A 15,221-nucleotide genomic window follows, 5' to 3' on the forward strand; every position below is an offset into this window, starting at 1 on the left:
AGCATCTCTGCCGATATAGCTCAATCAATCACGTTATACATATACTAAAACCCAAACTCGGATGGCACTGTTTTTCACTGTTCATGAACAGTGAAATGACGAAAATGCCCTCATATTTTTTGGCTGGTAGCACTTTGTTTCAACTTATCTACAGTGAAAGGACGGTTATGCCCTTCCACTCCACATGTCGACCATCACTGCGTCTTCTGGCATCTTCCCTTGCTTTTCTCTCTTTTTGCTTCTGTTGCTTTTCATTCTTTCTCTTCCAATTTTCGTTCGATTGTTTGGGTTTTTGTGGTTTACGTTTCCTTTGCTCTCTCTCCCTGTTACCTCTGTTGGTTTTTGTCACTGGTGTTCTTTGTTCTCTCATGTTCTATCTTGCTCTTCTATCACCTTAAAGCTTTCCGGTGAGTTATTCAAAACTTGCAAGTGGGAGGTTTTTTTTTTTTTTTTTTTCTTTCCAAATCGATGGGTTTTATTATCTTCAATTTTAGATGTTAAGAATTGATTGTTTATTTTGGTTAGATATTTTATTAACCTTTGTTATGTGTTCTGATCAAGGATTGAATTGGGTTTGGGAGTTTTAATTTGATGATTTTTTTTTTATTCAAATGTTTAGTTGCAAAAATTTAAATTAGTTTGTGTTCTGGGTTTCAGATTTGGCGAAATATTTTATTGCCCTGTGTTATGTGTTTTGATGAAGGTTTGAACACAAAAAAACAACCACACAGGCCTTGGCCCTTTGCATTGAGTATTTTGCTTTTTTTTTTTTTGGTGTTGTGGTTGTTTGTTTTTTATTTCAGGAAACATTGCTGATCGAATTTTAGGGTTTTGTATAGAAGCTTGCTAGCCCTTTCTGATTAAGGTATATAATTTATGTTTTTCCTCTTAAATCTTTTCTTGAACAAAAGTTTAAATTTTTTTGGGTCTTATTTCGTTTGCAGATCTATTTTATAATAATAATAATAATTAATTTTTGGGGTTTTGTTTCTGTGTTTGGATTTTTAGTGTGGGTATATGATTTGGTTTTTTATTTTATTTTGAGGAAGCAATGGTCATCGTTTTTTGCCGCTTTTATGTGTAGGGTTCCAGTTTCCAGGTGCTTGAGGTTCCTCTCTCTCTCTCTCTCTCTCTCTCTCTCTCTCTCTCTCTCACTTTTTTTATTCAATTCATGATCGAATTTCATTTGTATGAATGTTGGATCTAAAATCTATTGCCTTCGACAAATTGTGCACTTTGTTTACTTCGACTAATTTTTTGTGGTTTGATTTGGTGAATTTTTGGGAAAATCCAAGGTCAATCTCGTTCTGTTTGCAGCATACTAGCGATGATTTAAAACATTTTACGGTGGACAATCAATTGGAAACAGCTTCAAATGGGAAGTTTTCGCAAGGGACGCATGTAAGTGGGGTTTGCCCGATGCCGATGGAGAATGCTTTTTGGAATTCCATTAAGGGAAATTTTGGGTTTTATTGAAGAAATTTTAAACCCATAAAGCTTGGGTTTCCTGGTGAGTTCTCTGACATTTTTTGTTAGGGTTTAGTTCTTGGGTTCTCTTTTCGTTGTTCAAATTTTTGTGATTTTAATTTTAAAAATCTGGGTTAATGAAATTTTTCTGAGTTAATTCATGATATTGTATGAAGTATGCCTTATTCTACTCTCTTTTTATTGAGGTATGAATTTACATGGAAATGTTTATATGTAGGTGGACTATGCCGTTTGAGAAACTATGGTATTCATATGTTCTGTAATTATATTTATTTTATTTTGGATTTGTTCAAGTTCCAGTTTGCACGATTATAAGATGTATATCTAATTCCAAGTATCTAATTGGTTTTTTACCAATATATAGTACTCAAACGCTCTCAACGAATAGCCACTTTCTCCCTCTCTCTCATGATAATTGATACGGAGTACCAGACCCAGAGAAGGTGAGAATCTAGACTTCCCAAACTTGGCCTCCCATCTCGGCTGTGGAGTATCAATCGGTACACTTGAGCTTCCCAAACTATGTTGAAATATTTGAGAAATGCTGAGTAAACAAAAGAGAAAAGGAATTTTAGAGAGAGTGATATAATAGTTGCTCTATAATTGTATGAATGAATTAACTATTCAACAAAGAGAGAGAGTTAACAATTTATACAACAACTAATCACCTTGCTTAGCTCTCATGGCACATACTTAACAGACTAACAAACACTAACAATCTCTAAACTGGTCTGCTGAGCTGGACCATTAACCTCTGTTTATATCTCAGCCACTCATTTTTCGGCACTTATCACTATTTGCAAAGTCTAGAATTGCAGAAACCCCATTCTTAATGAATATTATTTTTTGTTGATAATTAATTGATGATTAATCTATTCCATTATTATTATTTTACCGCCAAATACTTTGAATATTCATTAGCAAAAGATATAGGGTTAACTATTTAATGAATACAATTTTGATGGTTGATTGCATTTCGTCAGTTATAAATATGGTGAATCCATTATTCAATGCTAGCTGAATAATCACAATGATTTGGCCACTTATCTTGAATTCTGTTCAAATTGATGAAGTCGCATGTTTTTAAATGGAAACTTGTGTTCTTTGAATTTGGCTTTTACAATTGAAGTCAAATTGACTCTGGCTTGAGCGACATTTGTAAATCCCGTGTTCTGAAAAATACTTTACACACCATGACCTGCATTTCTAACTGTTTACTAGTCTATACTTTAGAGATAGTGTACATCATTTTACTTTTTGTTGTGCATGTGACTGTGATCTTGAATATTTGATATTCTTTGAGATTTTCAGCATTCAGGTTTCGAAAATTCTGAACTCTATTCTTTTGTTTTTCTTCCTGTTTTATCAAGAATTGAGCCATGGTCCTTTAAACAACATTTGGGGCAAGCTGTTTTTATCCCTGTTGGATGCCCTTTTCAAGTCAGGAATCTTTAGGTAGTTTTCTTTGTTGCTAAATTAATATTTTTGAAGTACCAACTCCGGGATATTTAATGAAAATGTGAACGGTTTAGATTGACTAGACAAGTAATTTATTTAAAGCATCTAATTGTACTTGCATATGTATTAGTTTTATTTCTTGGTCGTTCAACGACGTCACATAGCAAAAGTTAAGTCATCTAATACTACAATGTACATACAATACAGAAAGAAGAAACTATCTTAATATTGGATAACTTAACATTCTCTATTTTTTATTTTTTAGTTTTCATTAACCCTGTAACTTAAAAAATAGTTATTTTGGAGTTTTGTAGGCTACTTTTATCAATTGTCAAATGTGACTCAAAAACTAATCCAAAAGCTTTTAAAAAATTTTACTGTTTGATAATTTCCTTTCCGAAATTCTAATTATGTTTATACTTTTGTCAATCATTACATTTTTTGTAAGAACTCCAAATTCACATTGTATTTCAATAAATTTAAAACGCTTTGTCTACGCTCTTAAATTTTTTTACTACAATGTGTTAAATATTTTTAATTACTAAATCAAATTATTGCTATTCCATTTAGTAGAAAAAAAAAATTCCAGCATTATTCTTATCATTCACAGATGTGTGCTTCTCAAGCTTTGTTCTATATAAATTTTAATGCACTTAACACTTCAGGATCATTGGCATTGATCAAATAAGGTGACCAAATTCTTATTATTGATCATTCAATACCTTCTTTCTTTGCTAAGTTTTTTTCACCCCTCTTAAAACTTATTAACTTTGATATGCTTCAAGTTATTCCTTGGAATAGAACCTGCCTCAACTGCTTTCGAAATAATCAGATTCTCTTTTGCATGATTATGTGAATGATTGAATTTTTGAAAGAAATTGATTTAATTTTTTTTTTCATATTTAGGCGGGCAAGAGAAAATGAATTGACAAAGCAGAAAGCTTTGGAGAAAGCTAGAAAGCTTAAGGTAAAAATCGTGAATGCATTTTGCGTTATTCTTCTTTTCATAAGTTCGAAATGCAAATGATACTTGAAATGCAGTGCTTATTTTATGGTTCACAATTTTCCTAAAAGGTATTAAGAAACTTCTTTTGTCAAATTTTCCTTCCTTTTTGGTTGATGGTGGGAATAATACAGGTAAAAAAACTGCATGTTACAAAGGAAAAACCACACCAGCGCACACTTGGAAATAGCTAGAGGTATTGGCAAACCTCACTTTGTATATACATGCTTTACAATTCGTGGAAATCCACATGACTCCTGAAAATGATAGTAGCAAATATGAGATAAAGGGACTTATTTTATTAACATGCTTCTTGCGATTTTGGAGTTATGCCAGGATGAGTAGTTTACCCTTGGGTGTGGGTTGATGATTGTACACACATTACATTTATGTTACGATAATTATAAATAACATCTTATTTCGTGGATGAATTTATTTCTACTCTTCATTTAGACATTGAAGCTGATGCAACTCTAAAATTAACATCTTGATAGACTAGAAGTAGATATCTGTTTTTTTATTATCCACACTTCTGTCTAACTTCTTCTTGAGTGATAGTTTAGTTAATTTCTTTTTACTTTCTTGCAGGTTTCATGGGAATTTTCAGCTATTTGCAATAATGAGAATGCAAAGTAATAGTTTTGTCATCTTTTGATTTATATTAAATTTTATTGTTTTGTACATTAATAATTATGCGACTGATTATATTTTATTGTGCTAATGTGTAGTGTATATAACTTTAGCCAACATTATAGAATCCATTTTATGTTGAAAATTTTGAATGTTCTGTGATGGAAAAGGTTATGATAAATTGCAAGGTAGAAATTATGTTATGAGTTCTTCAGCTGATTTGGGGCATGTTTCTTTACGATGTTTAATTTCATCTAGAAACAAATAGTGTTTAGAATCACCAAGTGGTACAAAAAAGTATTTTAAATTGTTTTTTAACCAATCTATTGCCAACTTTTCCAACAGGTTTCTTATTTTATTTTCCATTATTATTGTGTGCGTAAGAATTAATCTGTTTTGTTTGATCCTTATGTTACAATACTATATGTGGTTGCAAATTTGAAAAATGTAGGGAGACATATCAGTTATGAACAAATTAGCATGGTTCATCCTAATGCTATATAAGTTAGGTGGCTGATTTGTTTCCTCATTTCTTCATTGGTGATTTGTGTTTTCAGTGACTTTCCATTCGTGGGTAATAAGTTTTTGTCAAGAGTTAATGTGTTTAGTTCTTTTTCTTTTTTAATTTCTGTTATGTGTGGTTCTGTGTCATGTGGTTGAAGTGTCATGTGATTAGAGGTTCTAAAAGAGAAACATTACTTCTTTTATTTGGTCAGAGGAGGGGGATGAAGTTCTGTTCAATTTTGGTTTTTCCGATGGTTTAGGAAGAAATTATGTCACTATTGATATTGCAGGTGGACAGCTTGCAGAAATTACAAGGTATGCTACAATTTGTACTTCTTCGGTAGATTTGATTCAAATTGATAGATTTCGGTGAGAAATAAACTTTTATCTTTTCTTTCAGTTAAGGACTCTTAGGACTTCAAATTTGTAAAAGATGTGAATGTTAGAACAATGGCAATAGAACCACCAATCCATATGATTGTAAACAGATTTCAACATATATCTAAATACTATTGCATATCGTATGTATTTAGAACTTTTCACATGTTTTATACAGTTTTAAAACCCGCAGCATCGCCCGGGCACTGTTGCTAGTTAATGTACTAAAGAACTTATGACACTTCAAATTCCTATTGAGTCTGCATACTAAAATTCAAGTGTTCAACTCTTTTTACAAAATCGGACGCACGGAAAGTTGATACAACGATACCTACGGTAAAAACCATTTATTAATGATTAAACCTTCTGTTGTGTTTGGCTCATATACTTATGAGTTGGCAACAATTTTGATAGTGTAACATTCTGAGTGCTACAGAGAAATGGTAGTAGCCACTTTGTGTTTGGCTTTCAGTTGTGGCATGGATGTCTTGTTTCAAGAGAAGACATGGTGACCACCACAAGCAAAGTTGGAAGCAAGACTTGACTTTGTGGTTGCTTGCACACAATTGTGCATTTTTTATTTTATATGCATTAAATGACAAATGGAGAAAAGTTCTACTTTATAGACTAGGTATAGACTTTGATGCATGCTAGGTAGGCTAGGTGATAATTATGTCATGTGAACTTAAGACTTTTTGGTCTTGTTTGTTGGCATAATTGTTAGTGTATGCCTATAACTAGATGCAATATTTGTGCATTTAGAAATGCATTGAGAGAGCATCCGAAGGAGAACACAAAGGAGAGAAAATATAGAGTGAGAGTGAGAAACTCTCGGGGAGAGTGAGGCTCTTAGTAAAATTTTGTGAGGGTACAAGGGATTGGGGTTTGGGTTATGTTGATTTAACTCAAGTGTATATTGTACTAGTTATTCTCATAGTGAAGAGCAATATCTCTTGGAGGACGTAGGCAGATTTTTGCCGAACCTCGTAAATTTCTCGGTGTATTTATTTCTTGTATTTTATTATGTTCAACTGAGTGTGATTTGGTGAGGTTGTAATCTGAATCTCGTTTCCGCACTGACAAACGGGCCAAGGCACAACACCTTCAACCCCTGAACTTGCACTAGTTGATGACAGAAACATACACGACTGCTGATCATCCGTGTCTTCCGTAGAAGGTCGTATAGAACCTACAAGGTGATGGAGCAATATTAGAAAATATGAAAATCACACAAGAATTCTAATATATAATAATAATCATAAAGGAATTCACAACATCAGTTATGTATGAGATTAATATCAATAACTAGAGAGAAAGTTAGAAAAACTGACAAACTTGGAGATTGAGGCTTGCATAAATGAATGTCCTAAAGACTTCGCCCCTACTCATGTGCTTGTAAACAATCTATAATCCAAAGTCGAAGCACTTCAATCTTCGAACTCTGGCGAACCCAATACATTCTATACTCTCAAGACACGACTCGAAATTAACAACAAAGAATGAAAGAAACATAGTGGGGAAAGTCTATTTCTCATGAATAAGAGTTGACTCACTAATTCTCTATATGCACGTCTTAGTGTCTTTGGGTTTATGTAGAACCCATTTCACTGTTTGATGGAAGATGTAACCTATCAGAAATATGCAATATTTCAAACAAAAACCGTTGGTTCTTCACTACTTGGCATCATGTTTGCGTTGTGGAACAATGCAACTATTCATGCAAATTATAATATGTAATTTCCAACACAAGTCCCCTCTTTCTGCCTGACATTCATAGAAAATGTAATCTGCCAAAACATAAACACGTATAAGCAATTCGCAAATGATACAACATAAAAAAAATTCATTCAGCTAAACAAAGAACATGGAATTGTAATTTACTGAGGTTAAAGCTGATATGATTCACCATAATTTATTGTCAAAGAAACAAATACGTAAAATTTAAGCCTCTCTCACTATCTCGCTAAAAATTATAGTAGATCAGTCAACTACAGCCAGCTGCTGGTACTCTTCATCGGATATGGCGGCTTCCATGACCTTGTCCGGGCCAATTTCCCCATCATTTTCCAAGAAAATTTTGAGCAAATTTTTGGAAAAATCACACACTATCGTCACCCCTGGTTGTGTATAAGGGATTAGTGGCCTTCCTTCATCCTGAAAGTATTTATCTGCCAAGTTCCAGTACACTAATTGTGGCACAACATCTCCATATCCTTTCTCTGTAAACTTCCTTTGTATTGCCTTATAATCGGTCTTCGAGCAGCAGTCACCATAGGGATAATCCTCCTTTTAAAAGACTTGGTGACTGAACACAAACACCTTCTTGATCATCTGCTCTGGCTCCAAATTCTCATTCACAGCCACCTCGAGAATCAAATCAAACATCTTCTTGATATCAGTCGAGCTGTTGCTGTCCATCCTTTTAACAAAATCGCACTTGCACGCACTGTTGCTGTCCATCCTTTTAACAAACTCGCACTTGTACCTAAAATCATTGCCTTGTATCCGATGCAGCTCAGGTGACTTATTGAAACTGATCACTTTTCCTTTCCATGGCTCTTCACTCAATTCAGCTATCAAAATTCCCAGCGCAGACGACACATCCTCCTGAAGCCCCCTTATCCATGTCTTGCCAGGGTCGCATACAGCCAAGCAGTTTTTGAATTTCCCTTGCTTTAAGTAGATGTCCTCCACCATCGCCTTCCACTGAAGCTCGGCTGCTTGCCTTAAATTCGAATGATTCACATAGCGTAGGACCTCATGTGGAAGTAAAGCATTGGCCACAATCTTGGACTTGTCGGCTTTCACCTCCTTCAAATACTTTTCAACATTAAGGGGCATCCTTCCAAATCCCATATGGGTGCTAATAGAGCTGTAGTACTTCTCCAAGGGATTCAAAAACTCCTTCCTAAGCCGGTCGGCGACTCTTCTTGTGTAATTGGCCTCCTTAGCACCTTGGTATTCTGGATATGATTCCTGCGGGAAAACCTTCCTCGCAATGTTTTCACACAGAAAAGTGGCGCGGATTGGGACCCAGGTATAGTGGCGGTTGAAAACGCAACTGTCTGCAGCATCACTTATCTTCTCACAGTTCTCATCATCATCATCATCATCATCATTATCATCAAAATAACCACCATGATATTCACGCTTAAGATTTTGCTGCTTCAATTTTTCAAGATCAGACTTCAAGGATTCTGCATAAACATCAGTGACCTGGTCGTATAACAACTTATAATCTGGGTCACGCTTGTACCTCTCAATAGCTTTCTTGGCCATGGCGAGGGTCTTCTTCTCACTCCCCCTTCTCCCGTCTTGGTCTTCTAGAAGACGGTACAGAATCTCCGGAAGTTCAAACAATTTCCCTATCGACTTGGCAAATGTTGCGTAGCACAATAGGGTCTTGGGGTGGTTGTGGTGGAGCCAGTACGCCGCCGTGTAAAACCCTTCCCAGTAAAGTCTGCCGTGCACTAGGTAAGCAATGAGCTTGAGGGTGGTCAAGGGATCATGGGACCAGGCCAGCGGCAGCAGTTGCTTCAGATATGCACACGAAGCGTCCACCTCGGCCTCTCTCTCTAAGTTTTTCTTGTTTTCGGATTTGTACTCGTATGGTTCGACAACGTTGTAAAAGAGATCATGGCAGCTGAAGGTGCGACGGGTGAATCCTTGTTCGGAATCTGATCACTGGTAGTACTCAAGCCCCCCCCCTCATTCGTATCGAATTTGGGGGTCTCATGTTGATTCTTGTCATCGCTGTGGCTCTCTCGTTCTTGAAATTCGCAACCGTTAACGGTCGTTGGAGCTGCGGAGGAGGAGCAAGAGTTGTATAACTCGTAGCTGCCATTGCCAATGCCATGGATCTTGCTCTTGTGAGATGCAGGATGTGGTTGACTGACAGGATTTTCTCCATTTTCCTGATAACAACGAATGGGCATCTTTTTCGTTTTTAATATAGAACTAAATACTTGGACATCAAGCAATTGCCTGCTCCGTTTAAATTCCTCATTATCTTTTATTTTTAGGAAAACTAATGAAAATGACTTCAAATCTTTATATTTTAATAAAAAATCATACACTAGATTTTATTTAATGATAAGGACAAAAAATAAAAATAAAAATAAATAAAGAACTTAAAAAAACTCAGGTCATCGTCAATAAAAATAAAAAACCAACTGGAAAGGCTTCTGCATCTTTCTTTTTAGTCTCACACTTGGGAAGTGAAGAGATGAAAGAAAGAGTTTACTGTAAGATTAAACTTATCAAAATATAAGTTAAGAGATTAAGCTCATAAACCACAAATTTATATAAGTATTAAAATCACAATTTGATAAACACAATGACAAACTAACCCGTAAAAGCAGCAGAAGAAGAAGCCAAAGTAGACTTCTAAACAGTGCACCTTCTCCTCTCTTGCAAAACCAAAAGTACTCAAACTAACAATAGGTCTTAGTTCAATATTGAGCATATCTTTTGTGAGAGCAGTGGCTTATGTTTTTATACTAAACATAGATTGCCCTATTACAATCCTACAAGGAATACAAGACCAAATCTTTGTATAAGTATGAGTTCTATTCTCGAGCCAATAGTAGAGTTTCAATCCAAACCAAAGTTGAATTAACTCTTATAAACACATCAAGACCTCTTTATACCAATCTAAAATAACAATGATTATTACTAAACTGTAAGAATCGCACTCATACTCTAACATTCTCCCACTTGAGTATGATTCACAACAGTAAATAATCATCTCAAATTCAATATAAAGGTGATCACATAAGTCATTCTTCAACCACACTAGTACATAGACACAATCAGCTTACATAAACCAAAACAACGAATTTATAATTGCCTCTGCAACACAATATACAGATTTAACTTACAAATCACAATGTCCAGTTTGTGTTCATAGCAATGTATCTAAGCTCAAAAGTAAACCAAGACGTCTACTCCCACTCATATAGCCACCAAATCTTTTGGATAACAAAAGCTTAACCTCACATACAACTTACCTATGCATTTTAAAGTATTGAACTTAAGAATCTTTTCTGTTACATCGCAGAATTAACTCAAAAGTCACAACATACTTAATTTGCACTTTGTAATTATGTGAACCAATATAGCAAAACCAAACCAATTTGCTCCCACTTATCTAGGCCATACTCAACACAACCAAGTTAAGTAAAAGATGTGGTATAGCAACTATATTAACTAAAAAATCATTCCAATACAATGAACGACTAATCAGAATCCATATGGAAACCAAATTCATTTCCTTTTGAATGCTAACCGACATAATAGGATCTTTCTCATTACTTAAACAAATTAAGTAACACAAATAATTCAACCAAATGAATTATAATGGCCGGCCTAACTCTTAGCCTTATGCTTACATTCAAACATATGATTTCTAAGGTGCATTGTTTAGAAGTCTACTTTGGCTTCTTCTTCTGCTGCTTTTACGGGTTAGTTTGTCATTGTGTTTATCAAATTGTGATTTTAATACTTATATAAATTTGTGGTTTATGAGCTTAATCTCTTAACTTATATTTTGATAAGTTTAATCTTACATGTGGTATCAGAGCCTAAGATTTTTGCTCTTGAATTCAAATTGAAAGTATTAAATTAAAAGAGCAAAATACGTGACGGTAAATTAGCAGGGTTCAGGCTTAGTTTGTGAGAAATTTTGGACTTTGAATTGAGTTTCTTGTAATGAATATCATGTTTGCCGCGTATAGTCTTGTAACTTTGGCATGTTGCTGCCAAACGAATGAAAGGATAATGAATCAATTCAATTTGATAGACTTCGATTATAAATATGGTGTGCGGCATTATACATAAGTTTCGTAAGTATAAATGGTTGAGCGTATTATTTCATATCGGGATCTTGGTATATATAATTTATGGAACAACACGCTTCTTATTGTCAATTATTGATTTTCAATTGGATTGATTTATGTCAAGTTTGGGTTGGAATTAATAGAATTGACTGCATATCATGTATTATTTATACGGTTCAAATCCGTGATATTAATTTTCGTCAAATATGAAAGCTTGTGGGTGCTATGGAGCAACACATACAAATGAATATATAAGGTAGACGTTTTATTGACTGCCTACAATGAGTCTTGCGACAATAAACTTTTAGCCATTTACAAAATGTATATTCCATTATGAATCAGAAAGCAAATAATTATTTTGTCATCTTACTGGAAAATCATAAGATTAATGATATGTAGCTGTCATTATTTTCTCCAATGCCTTGCTTACAAATATGTATATAATTTATGATGGTGTTGACAATGAATTAAAGGTATGAAGATTTTTAATTTGGATTATTGTCAACTTATGTTATCATGTATAAATCTTAGGATTAATAGAATTGTTATTGTACATATGTCAATATATTGAATTGCATATGTCGATATTGGAGGCCATGGTTTTGTGTCTTGATGCATCTAATGGTTAGTCTAATAATTAACCTTTTTATTTGTTGTGGTTATTAAATTAATGGTTTGATATTAGACTAATAAAGCATTAATGCATGTGACACAATCGGTATTGAGGCAAGAAGCTATTATTTGTAATTTTTATAAGGATTATCTTGAATGCAACTTGTGTATTTGTTATTATGAAATATTGGTTTTGTGGTTTCTTGGTTTGAAGACATTTATATGGTGTCTAACATATTTTAAGAGATACTAACGTTCATAATTTTTTTTTTACGGGAATTTGTGTTGACGAGATACGGGCCGATAACTTTTGACGATGATTTTGGTTCGACGAACTTGTAACACTGGAGATTTACTTCAATAATTTGCAATATTATGGGATCCATGTGAATCTGGAGTGAAGGCAATCTGCATGGATGGTTCTTAAGCATTGATGGATAGTTTGTTTCGTTGATGTGGAGTCGAGGAATCTCAGTCGGGTTGACTAATACGGGTCCAGTGATGCATTCGGGTAACTCATTTCACTGTTTCATGCATGATTAATTGTTCTCTTATATGCATGATTATAGTGTGATGAGTTAGAGCATGATGAATTAGGGCTTTTGTTATTTCGAGTATGCTTGTTTATTTATATATATTGTGAAGGCATGATTAAACTCGAAATCCCTATATAGATGCCAACTTGTGATTTATGTGAGATGTTTGAAATCATCTTTTGATATGTTTTATTGATTGCCTCAAGTGAATTTTTGCGGCTATAAAGTTGGGCTTTTCTAATGGTCGTGATTTCATTCTCATTATTATAAAAGTATATGTAAACATATATATGCATCTTTTTGAGTATGCGATTTATTCATTATTTTGGGCACATGATCTATGGTTGGCATATTATATCATTCATGGTGTATACTTGAAAATAAATAAATTAGGTTTTCAATATATATACCCTCTATGGGGTCATATATAGACTTGTTTGGTGTACATTCTTGTGGTGCTGACATTGAATTCACGATAGGAATTTTAATTTGGGTTACTGTCACCTTAGTTATTATGTACAACACAAATTGACATTGCCGAATGCATATTGATTTAATTTATGAATTCATAAGAAAGCATGTGCTTAATATTGTATTGTGAAAATCAAGGAGTTTAAGATGCATGCTTGTTGTATATGTATATTTGTGATTTCATTTATGATGCATGCTTCCGCTATTATGTTTTGGTTGAAATCACAAATAGGGAGGAAGATGAACTTTGAGTTCTCCAGAACAAATAGTGGTCTTGATTATCTCGTTTTAATCAAGACATGTTGTAATATATATCTAGACATTATCAAAATTTGGTCGATCTTGCTCGATGGATATTGAACTAGATATTGAACTAGTTAGGATCAAATTGAATGCAAAAATATTGTGCTTGCTATTCTGATTTTGATCATTGTTGAAACTAGTGATTTTGGGTTTATGTGAGATAAGTTTTTCCGAATGGATTGTGACTATCTTTTGATACATAGACTATTTGCATAATGGTTTAGGTGTATATGACTAAACAGAGATTATGCAATTGGTGAGGAATCAGGAACCAATTGGTTCATATCTCCGGTTTCTTTATTGGTTGTGCAATACATTTTGCTTATGCTTAAGTGGGAGAATCATATGTTTGAATGTAAGCATAAGGCTAAGAGTTAGGCCGGCCATTATAATTCATTTGGTTGAATTATTTGTGTTACTTAATTTGTTTAAGTAATGAGAAAGATCCTATTATGTCGGTTAGCATTCAAAAGGAAATGAATTTGGTTTCCATATGGATTCTGATTAGTCGTTCATTGTATTGGAATGATTTTTTAGTTAATATAGTTGCTATACCACATCTTTTACTTAACTTGGTTGTGTTGAGTATGGCCTAGATAAGTGGGAGCAAATTGGTTTGGTTTTGCTATATTGGTTCACATAATTACAAAGTGCAAATTAAGTATGTTGTGACTTTTGAGTTAATTCTGCGATGTAACAGAAAAGATTCTTAAGTTCAATACTTTAAAATGCATAGGTAAGTTGTATGTGAGGTTAAGCTTTTGTTATCCAAAAGATTTGGTGGCTATATGAGTGGGAGTAGACGTCTTGGTTTACTTTTGAGCTTAGATACATTGCTATGAACACAAACTGGACATTGTGATTTGTAAGTTAAATCTGTATATTGTGTTGCAGAGGCAATTATAAATTCGTTGTTTTGGTTTATGTAAGCTGATTGTGTCTATGTACTAGTGTGGTTGAAGAATGACTTATGTGATCACCTTTATATTGAATTTGAGATGATTATTTACTGTTGTGAATCATACTCAAGTGGGAGAATGTTAGAGTATGAGTGCGATTCTTACAGTTTAGTAATAATCATTGTTATTTTAGATTGGTATAAAGAGGTCTTGATGTGTTTATAAGAGTTAATTCAACTTTGGTTTGGATTGAAACTCTACTATTGGCTCGAGAATAGAACTCATACTTATACAAGGATTTGGTCTTGTATTCCTTGTAGGATTGTAATAGGGCAATCTATGTTTAGTATAAAAACATAAGCCACTGCTCTCACAAAAGATATGCTCAATATTGAACTAAGACCTATTGTTAGTTTGAGTACTTTTGGTTTTGCAAGAGAGGAGAAGGTGCACTGTTTAGAAGTCTACTTTGGCTTCTTCTTCTGCTGCTTTTACGGGTTAGTTTGTCATTGTGTTTATCAAATTGTGATTTTAATACTTATATAAATTTGTGGTTTATGAGCTTAATCTCTTAACTTATATTTTGATAAGTTTAATCTTACATTTACCTGTATTCCACACACACCCCCCCCCCCGGCGACGGCTCTCTATGACATCCCTTGCCTTTCCCCACTTCCCCCCTCTCTGTAACTCCCTCCCTTCCCTTCCCCGCCCCCACCCCCGTAATTCCAACCCTCCTCCGTAAAACCCATCACAATCCCCTCTCTCACACTTCATCGTCAGCTCCATCCACAAAAGCACCATCTTCTCTGTCTCCTCGTCTCCTTCCATGACAAAGCCTAGCAAACCTATACGCTAATTGTAATTTCCTAACCTTCAAATCAAACCCAGTTTCCTCTATGCCTCATTTTGTGGAAAGCCATAGCTTGATGGAACAAGGTTGCATAAGGGAAGGTTTCCCAATAATAGCAGGGAACAATATCAAATCAAATCAAGTCCATTAACTGCCTTTTTCAATACAAAGTGAATTGTTTGAGAAAATTGCAAAATCTGATTAATCCATGGCATTGCAGGTTCTAGATGGTTGCTAAATCTGACTGTA

The 15,221-nt window shown here is 34.3% G+C and overlaps 2 long non-coding RNA genes across 14 annotated transcripts; both read left to right on the forward strand.

Moving 5' to 3' along the window:
• The first annotated feature begins 262 nt into the window (after window positions 1–262).
• Window positions 263–6,452, forward strand: LOC126627422 (uncharacterized). Of its 13 annotated transcripts, XR_007625006.1 has the most exons (8): window positions 263–1,108; window positions 1,296–1,510; window positions 1,706–1,732; window positions 1,853–1,931; window positions 2,859–2,943; window positions 3,853–3,913; window positions 4,084–4,145; window positions 4,538–5,600. It is a non-coding gene; the product is annotated as an uncharacterized LOC126627422 (long non-coding RNA). The 13 variants fall into 13 exon arrangements; XR_007624998.1 differs by adding an exon at window positions 5,898–6,452 and having other exon boundaries at window positions 1,853–3,913; window positions 4,538–5,797; XR_007625009.1 differs by adding an exon at window positions 5,898–6,452 and having other exon boundaries at window positions 1,853–3,913; window positions 4,538–5,398.
• A 5,726-nt stretch (window positions 6,453–12,178) lies between these two features.
• On the forward strand, window positions 12,179–14,675 carry LOC126627424 (uncharacterized). The gene is made up of 2 exons (XR_007625011.1): window positions 12,179–12,421; window positions 14,440–14,675. It is a non-coding gene; the product is annotated as an uncharacterized LOC126627424 (long non-coding RNA).
• The last annotated feature ends 546 nt before the right edge of the window (window positions 14,676–15,221 follow it).

The sequence above is a fragment of the Malus sylvestris genome, chromosome 6 (assembly GCF_916048215.2).
Source record: "Malus sylvestris chromosome 6, drMalSylv7.2, whole genome shotgun sequence".
Lineage (NCBI taxonomy): Eukaryota > Viridiplantae > Streptophyta > Magnoliopsida > Rosales > Rosaceae > Malus > Malus sylvestris.